We start from the raw sequence: 13989 nt of genomic DNA, 5'->3' as shown, positions 1-13989 counted from the left end.
GATGATGGTGTTGACAGAGAATGAAAGGGGTGCTCTGCTTCTTTGATCCCACCAGAATGATCGCTTAAACCCATGGTACAATCAGTTGGTTCAGGTCAGAGGGGCCAGGACCCAATTCCAGAGACTCATGTTGCACAAACTGTAGAACAAAGAATTTAACAGAAAACTGGATCTGAGTGGTGACATCAGAGCAGCAAACTGCACTTTTATTTTATAAGGGTCAGGGTCAGGTAGAAAAGCGATGGGGCAGTCCATAGGGTCTTGGCCTCAGATTATTTCAAGCAGACCTGCGCTCAAATATCATGACCTCAGCTGAGAAACAGACAGAACTAGCATGGGTCCCAGTGAACCATAAGAGAAGGAATGATGAGTCCATCTCTAAACTGTCCATTGTCAACCAGGCAATCTAACTTTGGGCAGTAGATGTCCATATTAGGGAGAGAGAAAAACAGGAGTAAAAATCAACTTGGAAAAAATATGATTAAAACTCAAACTAAAAGGCAAAGGGAGATGAAGTGGAAATTTAGATAACACTCTATTGTTTTAAGTAGAAGTTGGATCAGTTTAAAGATGAAGACTCCAACATACTCTCATTGTAAAGCTGAGAAAATGAAGCCTTGAGAGGACAGGTTACATGTCACAGTTCACATACTGACCAGGATCTGAACACGTTTTTGTCTGATGTACTGGATGTTTTCATTTGGTAGTCACCAAAAAGTTTATTATGTTTAGTGCTCTCAAAATTTAAGTAAATATAAAACAGGTAGCTATGCATGTAGCAGCTCAATTCGGCTTGTAATGGTCACTCACGTGAAATGTACACCCAAACACAACAGACAAATAAAATGTCTCTTGCAAAATGTCAAATAATGTGATAGGTATCTTTCGGAGTGAGTAGGAGAGAAAACCTATTTTAAAGTAAGCTCAGCAATTAATGTTATAAATAGCACAAAAAGTGCAGAAATAATAGCATTGACTGAATGCCATATACTCCTTTTATAAAAGCCACATGGTATAATTATAGAATGTCAAACTGCATCGTTTTGTGCCATGAGACTCATCACCATGTAGGTGAATAGCTATCAAGTAACTCTTTTCTAAAGGCAAGATACAGAGACAAAAATGATAATCGTCACAGATAATAAAACTTCTACAGGTTTCAGTAAGGCTTAGAAATCCCATTCTCAAGATGTGTGCATTGCTAGTCCAATTATCCTAATATCTATTCTCATTTTTAGAATACACACCCTTACATGAAACCAAAAAAACCCCCACACATCTGAAAGTCTTTATCTCTCAAATTTATTTTGCTACCACTTTCACCCTGTGAGAAGCTAAACATTTCCTTATGTTTATACTTTTGACAGTGAGTTGACATTTTATTTAAACAAAGCTCCTTTCTAAGTAGCTAAAGATAAAATTGGAATTTTGTATTTAAATTCTAAATGCCTTTAATGGGAAAAAATTACCTAAGGTGGGTGTTTGGAATAGGTGGAAACTACCATTTCCAATGGAATGCATATATCAATAATAATTATATTTTCCCCACACACATACATGCACATGTGTCTATTAATGTCTATAGGCTAAATTGACTTGTCATTATTTTCCTTTTTTTTCACCTTTCCCACTGACTATTTTTTTCAATATGAACTCAGGAGATTCACTTTTCTGTGCATATGGAGGATCTGAGCTGTTATAAAGATATGGACAGAATAAATTGATGCTTTCAAAGCTTAATTTGAGAAAATTTTTCTCTTCCTGTCCTTGACTAACCAAGGCGTAAGCAACCCTCTTCTCTGCCTCACAGAAGTGAGGGCACCGCACTCGCTGAATTTTGGGCTTTCGCAGAGCGCCTGCACTGAGTACATCACCAGTGAAGAATGCGACCCTGGCCCAGGGGCTAGCGGCAGCTATAAATTTGCACGTCTGCTGCCTCTGCCGTGCTGTTTAGAGGGCATTTCCTTATACTATCATGATAAGTCAGGAAAGAGCTTGAGGAAATGTCAAGGCCTCTTAAAAATTATTTACGGGTTAACAGATGTTTGCCTAACTTTTACAAAGAAAGCTCTATCTTTCATTTAACAGAAGGATACTAATGCTAGTCCTTTACACATGAGCTGAACCATTTAGAGAATTGCTGACTATTAGAGCTTAAAGGAAATCTAGAGATGATTTTACCATTATTTTTACTTTGTAGGTGAGAGCACTGAAGTTCAGATAATTTAAATAACTTTTCTAAATACCTGCAGCCATTGAGAGGTAAAGGAAACCCTGGAATTCTGGTAGGTGGTGTCCAGTGCTGTGTTCTTTATGGCCCAATTCTTCTCCCTGGATAAATGAAAGTTCACCTTGTCACTGAAAATACATCGCTTCATGTATTAGTGGGAACATGGAATGGGAATGTTAGAGGTGAAATTAATTACAGAGTTCCTCTAGTGGAATTCCTTGTGCTGCCAGTAAGAAAACCGAGGCCCACAAAACTAGCATAAAGTGGCAATGAATTTGCCTAAATTAACAGTGAAAGCTGGGGCACCAGGATGTGCCCATTTTAAACATTAGTCCAGCATTAGCTATATCACTGTTTACTGTATCATTTTGTGCTCATTTTAACAAAACCCCAGTCACATCTACGCTCAACTCTCCTCCTCATTTTTCTTTATCTTTCCCCCTGCTCCAAATCATTATTCGGATATTACAGAAAACTCTATTATTAGAGTAATGTTAATTTCTTAAGTAATCCCCAAATTCCCATTCCTTAATACAATTAATTACACCCATATAATAATCACCCTCGTGTAGTCGTATCTGGTCTGTGAGCAACTTTATTCCATGGGGACATAAGAGAATCAGGCTTCTTCTTCCTTGTGTCTCTCTTATTCTTAGAGCCTGGAGTTCTGTGCACCCAGCTGCTGGAGGGAAACAAAAAAGTGGAGGTGACAGACACTTCTTACATGCTTTGACCCATAAGTAGCATGCATCGATTCTGCTCATGCCCATTATATGTCCCCTTCTAGGTGCAAAAAGGTTGGACATTGCTTTCCAGTGATAACTCTGCATGGCATATGGAAGCACACAGATTTCGATGGACAGTTAGCCATCATTGCTGCAAGACTGAGTAAGGAAAACGCTTCAGTATTCTTCTGGTTTGATTGCCTACTAATGAGTTATTCCAAAAATTGCCTCCTACTGAATATATAACAGACCTTGAGCTCTGATTAAGACTTTGGGCGTTATAATGTAAATTTTCTACAATAATTCTGCTTTCTCTGGTTTTTGGTTGAATATAATAAGAACATGAATAAAATGAAATTCATCATTTTATATTAAAAGTAATCAACATCTAACTATAACTAGCAATTGAAATGACAACCCTCAGATAACTGTTATGTTTGAAATCACATCTTACTAAATTCTCAACTTTACATTTGCAACTACAGCATAATAAAAAAAAATACCCCTACAACTAATAAATGTAGAAGATGAGTTTCTATGTGTCCGTAATACAAAGGGCAAATGACCTTTATACAAGGCACTGGCCTTTTTTTTCCCCTTAACATATAACCAATGGAACCAGGCAGATTTTGTTTCTCTCCGGTTTGCAAATGCGGTGTTGCACAGGGGGAGTCTGGTCAGCCACATTGGTAGCAGCATCAGCACCTGCGTTTGTAACTGAATCTGCACAAGTCAAACTGCTGTACGTAATGGAGAAAGGAGGTTGAAAAGGCTCTTGCGTCTTGTTTAGATGGGGCAGTGAATTGTGAAAGCTTGCAGTGATTGAACTCTGTCACAGAAAGTGGCATTATAGGATGACATGCCAATATTACTCTTGCAGGGAGGCTAATGCTCACAAATAGACCTCACAGTTTTGTGTTACAGAGATGCACAGCATCCTACAAGAACATTTCCTGGGTGTAGTCCACGCTACAGAGAAGTGTCTGCCATGTTGCTTTATAATTCAAAAGTAGTAATTCAGGAGAATGTGTATTTGAGTAAAAATGCAAAGAAATGTAATATACATCAGAAACAAAAATTTAATTGTTTAATTCAACTAATGTTTATTCACTGTTTTCCAAATTTAGAAAACAATAAGAAAGCAAACAATACAAATAGTATTCAGGTCTGATTAGACTGCTTCGTCTCTGGATCTAACACAGAGAGGATATTCTTGCTTTTCATTAAGTCACACTTCTGGGCTTGTAAATTACTCTAATATCCTTAAATCCTTTTGAAAGTGTGTTACTGCTTATAACACAAACACCTAGACAAATTTATAGAAATGAAACGGTAGAGGAGCTACTGGTTTTGAAATTCTTTGTGCTTACAAGAAATGTTGAAATAAAAGATATTTTCTTGTAGTTTGTAATCATTTTCCTAGCCAATAATTATTATATTACTATTTGAAAAATTAATTTACTTGATCACACAAAGTAAATTTAGAAATAGATGTAGTCAGTCTAATCCACTATGTGTTTCAAATTGAACAATCTAGGTAGAATAAAATTGTTTTAGTAATTGGATTTTTTAATGCTAGAAACTAGATGTACAAATTTTACTTTTTAGGTTTTCATGTGATGCATAAAGAGAGATACTGACTTTCTGAATCATTTATTGTCTACACACAGCTCAAGCTAACACATCCACCATTTCTTAAATAAAGAATTTTTATATATGCTCAGAAACAAAATTTCTCTTTTTATTATTTCCCTAAAGCATCTTATTTTTAAAGGTCAAATTCAAGAGATTTGTTTTGTGATAAGTTTAATTGTAACATTTTCCAAGGCTTAAAGCACTCAGGATATAACTTGGAAGTCTTCCTGGGTATTTTTTTCAGGTGGGTGTCTTTTTAGATTATTATTAATGTGAAGAGATGGGACATGTGTACTTAGCTAGAAATAATATTAAGGTATTGATATGCTATATTTAAAGGGAAGAATGAAATTTTTTCTATTAGCCAGGAAATAGAGTTCGTAAATAGCTGTTGGAGGAGTGAATGGAAAAAATGATTTTGGGAGAAAACAACAAAAAATTAAACCAGTGGTAACGTCAAGTACATAATGATGGTGTTTTTAACTATACCCAATTAGAACTCTTCTATGTACTATGTGCAAATATATAATACATAGTAATTTGTTTTTGTATAAAGTTATATATTAATGTATACTGGTATATACTAAATTTTCACTCAAAAATATATAAAACAATTGTTCCATAATCAAAGTCTACTTTAGATTGTCTCTTAATTCTATTTGATAGGTTATACTATTACAGTTGTCCTGTTTTCCCCACTTCTGCCCCCCTGCACCCAGCCCACACTCCCTCAGGCCATTGCCCAATCATTGTCCATGTCCAAGGGTCAAGCATATAATTTCTTTGGCTACTCCATTTCCTAAACTGTACTTTACATTCTCATGGCTATTCTGTAACTACCTATTTGTACATCTTAATCCCATCACCTATTCACCCAATCCCCCACATCCTCCTTCCATCTGGCAACCATCAAAACATTCTCAGTATCCATGATTCTGTCTCTGTTCTTTTTGTTTGCTTAGTTTGTTTTTTAGATTTAATTGTTGAAAGGTATGTACTTTTTGCCATTTTATTTTTTTTAATTTTGATCAACTTTTTCTATATAAATGCCTTTAACATTTCGTGTAATGATGGTTTGGTGATGATGAACTCCTTTAGTTTTTGTTTTTTTTTCTTTGTCTGGGAATTTCTTTATCTACCCTTTGATTCTAAATGATGGCTTTGAAGGGTAGAGCAATCTTTGCTCTAATTCTCTGCTTTTCACGACTTTGAATATTTCTTGCCAATTTCTCCTAGTCTGCAAAGTTTCTTTTGAAACATCAGCTGACTGTGTTTTGGAAACTCCCCTGAGGGCAACTAACTGCTTTTCTCTTGCTGCTTTTAAAATTCTCTCTTTATCTTGAAACTGACATTTTCATTGTGATGTATCTTGGAGTGTCCCTCTTTGCTTCTATCTTGTTTGGGACTCTCTGTGCGTGGCACTCTCTGGGGCTTGCATGTCTATTTTCTCCACCAAATTCAGAACATTTCCTTTCATTGCATTTTCAAACAGATTTCCAATTTCTTGCTCTTTCTCTTCTCCTCCTGGCACCTTTATAATGTGAATGTTGGACCTCTTGAAGTTCTCCCAGAGGCTACTTATACTATTCTTGTTTTTTTTTTCTTTTTGATACCATTTTCTTCTTGTTCTGATTGGTTGTCTTTTGCTTACGTTCCGAATAATTGATTTAGTTCTAGGCTTCATCCACTCAACTATTGTTTCCCTGTAAATTATTCTTAATTTCAATTAGTGAATCCTTTGTTTCTGACTGAATCTTTCTTATGTGGTGGTTGTCCTCACTAAGTCCCTTGAGCATCCTTATAATCAGTGTTTGGAACTCTGAATCTGATAGATTGCCTATCTCCATTTCCTCCAGCTCTTTTTTTCTGGAGTTCTGACCTGTTCTTTCATTTGGGCCATGTTTCTTTGTGTTCTCATTTTGGCAGTCTCCCTGTGTTTGTCTCTATGTCTTAGGAAGAGCTGCTATGACTTCTTATCTTGGTATCATGACCTAATGTAGTAGGTGTCCCATAGGGTCCAGTAGCACAGCCTCCCCTATCACCCAAGCTGGGTAGTTGGGCTGTGCTGAATATACCCTCCTCTTGTAGTTGAGTTTTGATTGCTGTTTTCAGGTCAATGAGAGACATTTTCCCAGGCCAGTCAACTGCAAGGATTGGCTATGACCACTGACCACCTACCTCTGCCCTCTGTGGAAGATCTGCTGTGCAGAGACAGTGTGGTGGTGTTTGTTACATGGTTTTAACTATTCACTGGAGGCTTTCCTAAGTAGTGCAAGCCAAGGTCAACCCCTACTTTTTTTTGCTTGATGTAACTCTGCTCAATCTGAGATGGCTGCTACTTGTTCTGGGCTTAGAAATTCCCAGGTGGAGTCATGCCGTGAATCTAGGCTGGCTGCTACTAGTGCCAGGCCTGTGGTCACTTGGCAAGAGGTACAGGGTATGGGGGCTCACTAAGGCCAACTGTTGCTTATTTGAGGGGATTTAGGGAGATGTGAAGCATGAGCCAAACCCAGCCATTTATTTGGAAAAGTCACTGCTAACAGCTTGAATGGGCCCATAATTTGGATGGGCTAGGGCCTCAGGGGAACTCCAAGGTGGGGAAAACAATGTTAGCCAGGTTGATTTGTCTCAGATATGGCATCAGAATGCTGGCTTTGTGGCTCTGTTGGGGGAGAGTTCAGAGAAGGGACAATGGCCTCTGCCCACTTTTGTCAGTGGAAGAAAGCTGTCCCCCAGCTCTCACCTTGATGTCAGACACTTCAGTTCCTCTTTGTATGCAATTGTTACCTTTCAAGCTGCTACCACAGCGCTAGAAGCACCTCAGAAGAAGTGAGTCTGAGTAAGTCCATGTGCGTTCTTTAAGAGAAACTGCTTGGAACTCCAGGGGTTTCTTCCACTGACTCAGTTCCTTCTGTGTTTTGCAGCCAGAAGTTATGGGGATTTACCTTCCCAACACTGGAACCTGGCTGGCAGGCCTGGTGTGGGGCTGGGACTCCTCACTCCTGAGATATCCCTCCCAAATTTTTATCTACAAACATAGGTTTAGGACGAGCCAGTTCCTTGTGTCTGTCCCTCCTACCAGTCTGGATGGATGTGATTTCTTTAATACTGTAGTTGTCAGACTTCTATTCAACTTTGTTTCTGATGGCTCTAAGTGATAGTTGTCCTATAATTCTGTTGTAATTTTTAATATACTTTATTGATTATGCCATTATAGTTGTCCCATTTCCCCCTTCATTCCACTCCACCCTGCACACCCCCTCCCCCACCATTCTCCCCCCTTTAGTTTGTGCCCATGTGTCACAAGTTCTTTAGATTCTATATTTCCCATACTATTCTTGCTCTCCCCCCTATTTTCTACCTAGCATCTATGCTACTTAGTCTGTGTACCTTCTCCCCCTTCTCCTCCTCCCACTCCCCGGTTGCTAATCCTCCATATGATCTCCATTTCTATGGTTCCACTCCTGATCTAGCTGTCCCCAGGACAGCTTAGTTTGCTTTTGTTTTAGGTGTGGTTGTTATCTTCTTTTTTTTTAGATAATTCCCTTGAACATTTCATATAATAAGGGCTTGGTGATGATTAACTCCTTGAATTTGATCTTATCTGAGAAGCACTTTATGTACCTTTCCATTCTAAATGAAAGCTTTGCTGGATAGAGCAATCTTGGATGTAGGTCTTTGGGTTTCATGACTTGGAATACTTCTTTCCAGCCCCTTCTTGCCTATAAGGTCTCCTTTGAGAAATCAGCTGACAGTCTGATGGGCATTCCTTTGTAGGTGACTGTCCCCTTATCTCTTGCTGCTTCTAGGATTCTCTCCTTCATTTTAATCTTGGCTGATGTAATTATGATGTGCTTTGGTATGTTCCTTCTTGGGTCCAACTTCTTTGGGACTCTCTGAGCTTCCTGGATTTCCTGGAAGTCTATTTCCTTTGCCAGATTGGGGAAGTTCTCCTTTATTATTTGTTCAAATAAATTTTCCACTCGTGGCTGTTCTTCTTTCCCTTCTGGTACCCCTATAATTCAGATGCTGGAACATTTAACGATATCCTGTAGGTTCCTAAGCCTATGCTCAATTTTTTTTAATTATTGTTTCTTCATTCTTTTCTGTTTGGTCATTTTTTCTTCCTTCTGGTCCACTCTCTTGATTTGAATTATAGTTTCCTTTCCATCACTATTGGTTTCCTATGCATTTCCCTTCATTTCAATTAGTTTAGCCTTCATTTGTTCCTCTAATTTGTGACTAAAATCAACCAGTTCTGTGAGCATCCTGATCACCAGTATTTTGAACTGTACATTGGATAGGTTGGCTATCTCTTGATTGCTTAGAAGTACTGGCTCTGGTGTTTTGATCTGTTCTTCCATTTGAGCCATAATGTTTTTTGTCTGGTCATGCCTGTTTACATATGAGGGGCACCTTTGGTGTCTACCAGGGCTGGGTGACGCAGTCGCTGGGTTGTGACACTGTATGTGGTGGTGGGGAGTCAGAGAGGGGCAATGGTGTTTGTTTCGTGCGCTCTCTCTCTCTCTCGGATCTTGGTTTCCTCTGCTGCTTCCCACAAGCAAACCAGGCCCCCAGTGCTGGCTCCCAGGTGTATGGGCCTATGCACCCTCCAGGACCCTGTGGGTCTCTCCAACAAACTCTCTGTGAGCCTGGGGGCTTCTCCTGGCACCTCAACCCCTGAATGTTTTTCCAATTGGTGCTTTTAGACTTTAATTCCTGTCGCTGGGGCCGTACCCTGCACCATCTCTCTCCCTGCTCACTCCTTTGCCTGGTTTATCTGTGTGTGAATGTGCAACCACGGTCAGCCAGCCGCCTTGCACCCTCACTGAGTCTGCCTGTTGCCACCCCAAACCTGGGATCCACCAAACACCACCTGCACACCTGGGTCAGTCTGGCCACTTTTTCCTGTGTGACCCTGCTCTGCCCTCTTACCAGTCTGGCTGAATGGTTCATTGTTGTAGGACTTTCTTATAGTTCAATTTCTGTGTTTTGGTTGCATTTTTGTTACTAAAACTATGTTGTCTTTAAACTTGGTTGTGCGAGGAGGCACAGTATTTCCACCTACGCCTCCATCTTGGCCAGAAGTTACATTTAGAAACTAATTCTGTTGTAATTTTGATGTGCTTTTATGAGGAGTTGAGCTATGTTTACCTATGCTGCCATCTTGACCAGAAGTCCCTGCCAATCATAGACTCTCATGCAAATAGCTTAATATGTTCATTGTGAAAAAAATACTTTTTTAATCCTCCCCCAGGATATGTTTTATTAATTTTAGAGAGAGATGAAAGGGGAAGAAAAAAAGAGAGAGAGATAAAGAAATATCTATGTGTGAAATAAACATCAATTTGTTGCCTCTTATACACACCTTACCTAACCTGTGACCAATCTCACAACCCAGGTATCTGCCCTGACCTGGGATTGACCATGCAGCCTCTTGGTGTATAGGACAACACTCCAACCAACTGAGCCACCTGTTCAGGGCATGAAGGAAGTTTACTATTAAACATTACATATATAATGATATAAAACATTATATAGAATGACATTAAACACTACATATATATACTCATAGAGATTAATCATATATAATGATCTTAAACCATTATATATAAGTACATAAAATGAGTTAGAATTTAAGGAAATTCAGGATTTCCTAGTGTTGAATTATTTAAGGGTCATCTAGCTATTGTTTACTCTGAATGCCAATATGTATTGTCTTGAGTAAAGCCAGTAAAATAGGTTCAGTAGTTCCCCTTTGCCTGAGGTTTTAGTTACCTAATAATTAACCACAGTCCAAAAAACATTCAAAGGGAAACTCCAGAAATAAAGAATTCTTAAGTTTTAAATTGTGTTTCCTTATGAGGAGTGTGAAGAAACATCGTGCTATGCAGCCAGCCGCTGCATCGTCTATTTGTCCAGCATCTCCACACAGTGTACATACTCTTCCCACTGGGTGGTCACTTAGTAGCCAACATGGTTGTCAATTAACTGCCTCAGTATCCAATGACTGTGTTCAAGCTGCCCTTATCTTACTTAGTAATGCCCCCAAAGTGCAAGAGTAATGATGCCAGCAATTGAGATATGCCGACGAGTTGGTAAAGTGCTTGTTAAGTACTGGCAGTAGGTCACTAATAGCCTAATGCTATGTCACACTGCCTTCGTCATTCACCTTACACCATCTCATCATGTAGGCTTTGTATTATCTCACATCATCACAAAAAGGGACAGTATAGTGCAATAGGATATTCTGAGAGACAGAGGTGGAGATCACACTCACAAAACTATTACTGTGGTATATTATTATAATCATTCTATTTTATTATTAATTATTGTTAACCTTTTACTAGCCCTAATTTATAAATTAAACTTTATCATAAGTAGGTATGTATAGAAAACACATAATATATTTAGGGTTCAGTATTATCTGAGGTTTCCTACATTTACTGGGGGTCTTGAAATGTACCCACTGCAGATAAAGGAGAACTACTATAGTCCCTAACAGCCAAGATGTCTATTCTCTATGGCAATATTTTTAAACCCATTAATCATTTTGATAAATACAAAAATCTCACTTCCTTTCATTCTCACCACTAGACCCTATCCTTAGCCAAGAAGATTTTGTCCAGCTTCATTTTGAGTAGTTTGTATTATGAAACAATATATTTGTTTCCATTCCAAATACAAAATTATATATTGGCTTGCTTTGCAAACCACAGAATCTGTGGCATTTCCTTTTTGAGAATCGCTGCTCTTGATTTTTCAATGGAATCAGAACAAGCTTAGATTTGCTATTTGTGACTCTTCCTTTTTCCTTTTCTCTTTCTCTTCCTGAACTATGGAGCCCTACAAGCTTTAGGTGGGGCAGAGTACAGTAAGCAAAATACGAGCACACCTAGAGGTGCGGTCTGGAGGGGATGTTAAGAGCCAAAGCAGAATAGCAAGTCATCCCCCCTGGAGGGTGTAGGCTGGGCTGCTGTGGGACATCAGAGACCTAGTAGAGGCCAGGAACATCCCTCTGGAGGTTTCAACACCCAAGTAAGGGGGGAGGCTGTCAATCAGTGGGGTAAATGACTGGGATGTTACAACTGAATGAGGCAAAGGTGGTGTTTTTCTAGTGCAAGGGTCGGTGAGCATGATGTCCAGGTGGGATGAGCAGCCATAGTAATGGGAACTGGGTAGTACAGAGGTGAATCAAATATGTTAATAAATTAAAAATACTAAAGGGATTCAGGTTGCTTACTATGACCTGAGACAGGAAGTTACAATTATGGAAATGGAGAGAACTAAAATGAACCCTATGATGTGATTGCAAGTAGGATGTGAACTCCAGGATTTCAAAAGCTATAGATATAGAAATGGATTTAAATGTAATCTGTATAAATACCAATGCGATTATAGATATAGAAATGAATATAAATGCAAATTTGTAAATATCAACATAATGCATTTGCACATATATTTACCTGTGTATGTTTTTCTCAGGAGAGGGTCTTGGAGCAGTAAACTAGCTCCCATCTTTCATGTTACTGAACACGGAAGTCTAACAGGCAGTGTTTTAAAATCGTCACTCCCTTGTTGATCTGGGTAATTCTCATGGCTCCTTTAATGCCAGACCAAGCACCACTCTTTCTGGGAACCTTCTGTGTGACGTTCTCCAGACTGATGCCCTGCTTCTATTAGAGCAGTTATCCCTGCTTACACCATCCCTTTGCTTCTCTGATTTCACTCCATGGTGTCTCTCTGTCACTTACTTCTCACACAGCGCTCATGTAGAATAGAGGCTCATTCGAGTTTGTTCCCAACACATATTCGAAGGTGCTGGGAAAGAAAGAATAGAGTGCATTCCAGGTGAAAAGACATAAGCTTCGATACTCCTGAAATCTTGCTTGGTATCTTTATGGTATATCTTCCTGGTTTTCAGACCTTCAGTGCATTTCCTAATTTTCCTGAGCCTGAGTTTTCTCGTGTGTAAAGTTTCAATACTAACACTTCTCCAGTCTCACAGTGTTGTGGTTTTTATTTTGGGGGTGGTAGAAGAGTAAGTATATAATGAATAGATACATGAAGTTTCAAAAATGTCCAGTGTTATGTGAGTAATCATTTCCACCCCAAACAGATGCTAGGATACAATTTGCTGAGGAATAGACATTCAATGAAGTGACTGTAGAAACATATACATTTAGTAATATATTCCTGTATACTATAGTTTTATTTTTATTTATTTTTTATATTTTAAAAAATCCCTTATTTTTCACTTGTTATAAACACTGCTTTAATTTCAGCATGAAGATTTTCTAAAACAACAAATGTTTTCTAAGAAAAAAAAAAACAAGTCATGAATTACATTTCCTGAAACATGAATCTGTTTCCAACCTTTATGTCTTCAATATGTGTATATTTATAGTTTTTACTTAAACATCCATTCAATTGGCTATTAACAAGTCATATCCAGCCAAATTGAAAGTTTAAAAGTTTTTCCTGTGTAACCATCAGCAATTTTTATTTAGGCAATTATTCTATCCAATGGACAGAAAAATTGTGACATCAATTATTTTAGCCTGCTTGGGCTGCCGTAATAAAACACAGGCTGGGTGGCTTACACCAGCAGTCCCCAACCTTTTTGGCACCAGAGACTGGTTTCGTGGAAGAGGTTTTTCCACAGACGGGTGGAGTGTTGGAGACAAGAGGTGGAGCTCAGGCAGTAAAGGCAGCCGCAGCCCCTGGGCTGGGAGGAGGGAGGTTGGGACCCCTGGCTTAGAGAACAGAAATTTATCTTTGTATAGTTCTGGAAGGTAGAAGTCTGAGATTAAGGTGTCAGCAGGGCTGCTTTCTGATGACGGCACTCTGTTTGGCGTGTAGGAAGCGGCCTTCTCACTACGTCCGCAGTCTGTGTGGCCTTTCCCCTGTGTGTGCTGGAAGAGAGAGCGAGCGAGCTCTCTGCTTGCTGTCTGTTCTTACAGGGACGACAATCCTATTGGAATAGGGCACCCCTTATGACCTCACTTAATTAATTACTTTTTTAGAGGGCCCATCACCAAGTACCATCTGTTTAGTTTCTTCAATATATGAATTTTGGAGGGGACACAAACATTCTGTTTTAACACCAATATTAATAGGAACTACTTACTCTTTTAGTTGTTTTTATTTTTAAAAAACTAGCAACTGCATACATTTTCAGACTGGACTGAATAAATCTTATTTTCAGACACCATTAATCAAATTTATTTTTACAGTTAATATTTGACAACAATTTTATTGTTTTAATTTCAAAAGCCAAGTAATTTAATGTTAACAAGTTTTTCTACATCAAACATAAAACTCAAGTTTTGTTATTTTTACAAAATCATGATGTTAAAATAATATTTAAATTAATTATCTTTTTAAACTTTATTTGTA

The sequence above is a fragment of the Sturnira hondurensis genome, unplaced genomic scaffold, assembly GCF_014824575.4.
Source record: "Sturnira hondurensis isolate 20B ecotype Veracruz unplaced genomic scaffold, ASM1482457v3 Scaffold0016462, whole genome shotgun sequence".
NCBI lineage: Eukaryota > Metazoa > Chordata > Mammalia > Chiroptera > Phyllostomidae > Sturnira > Sturnira hondurensis.
This window is presented reverse-complemented; position numbering follows the sequence as displayed.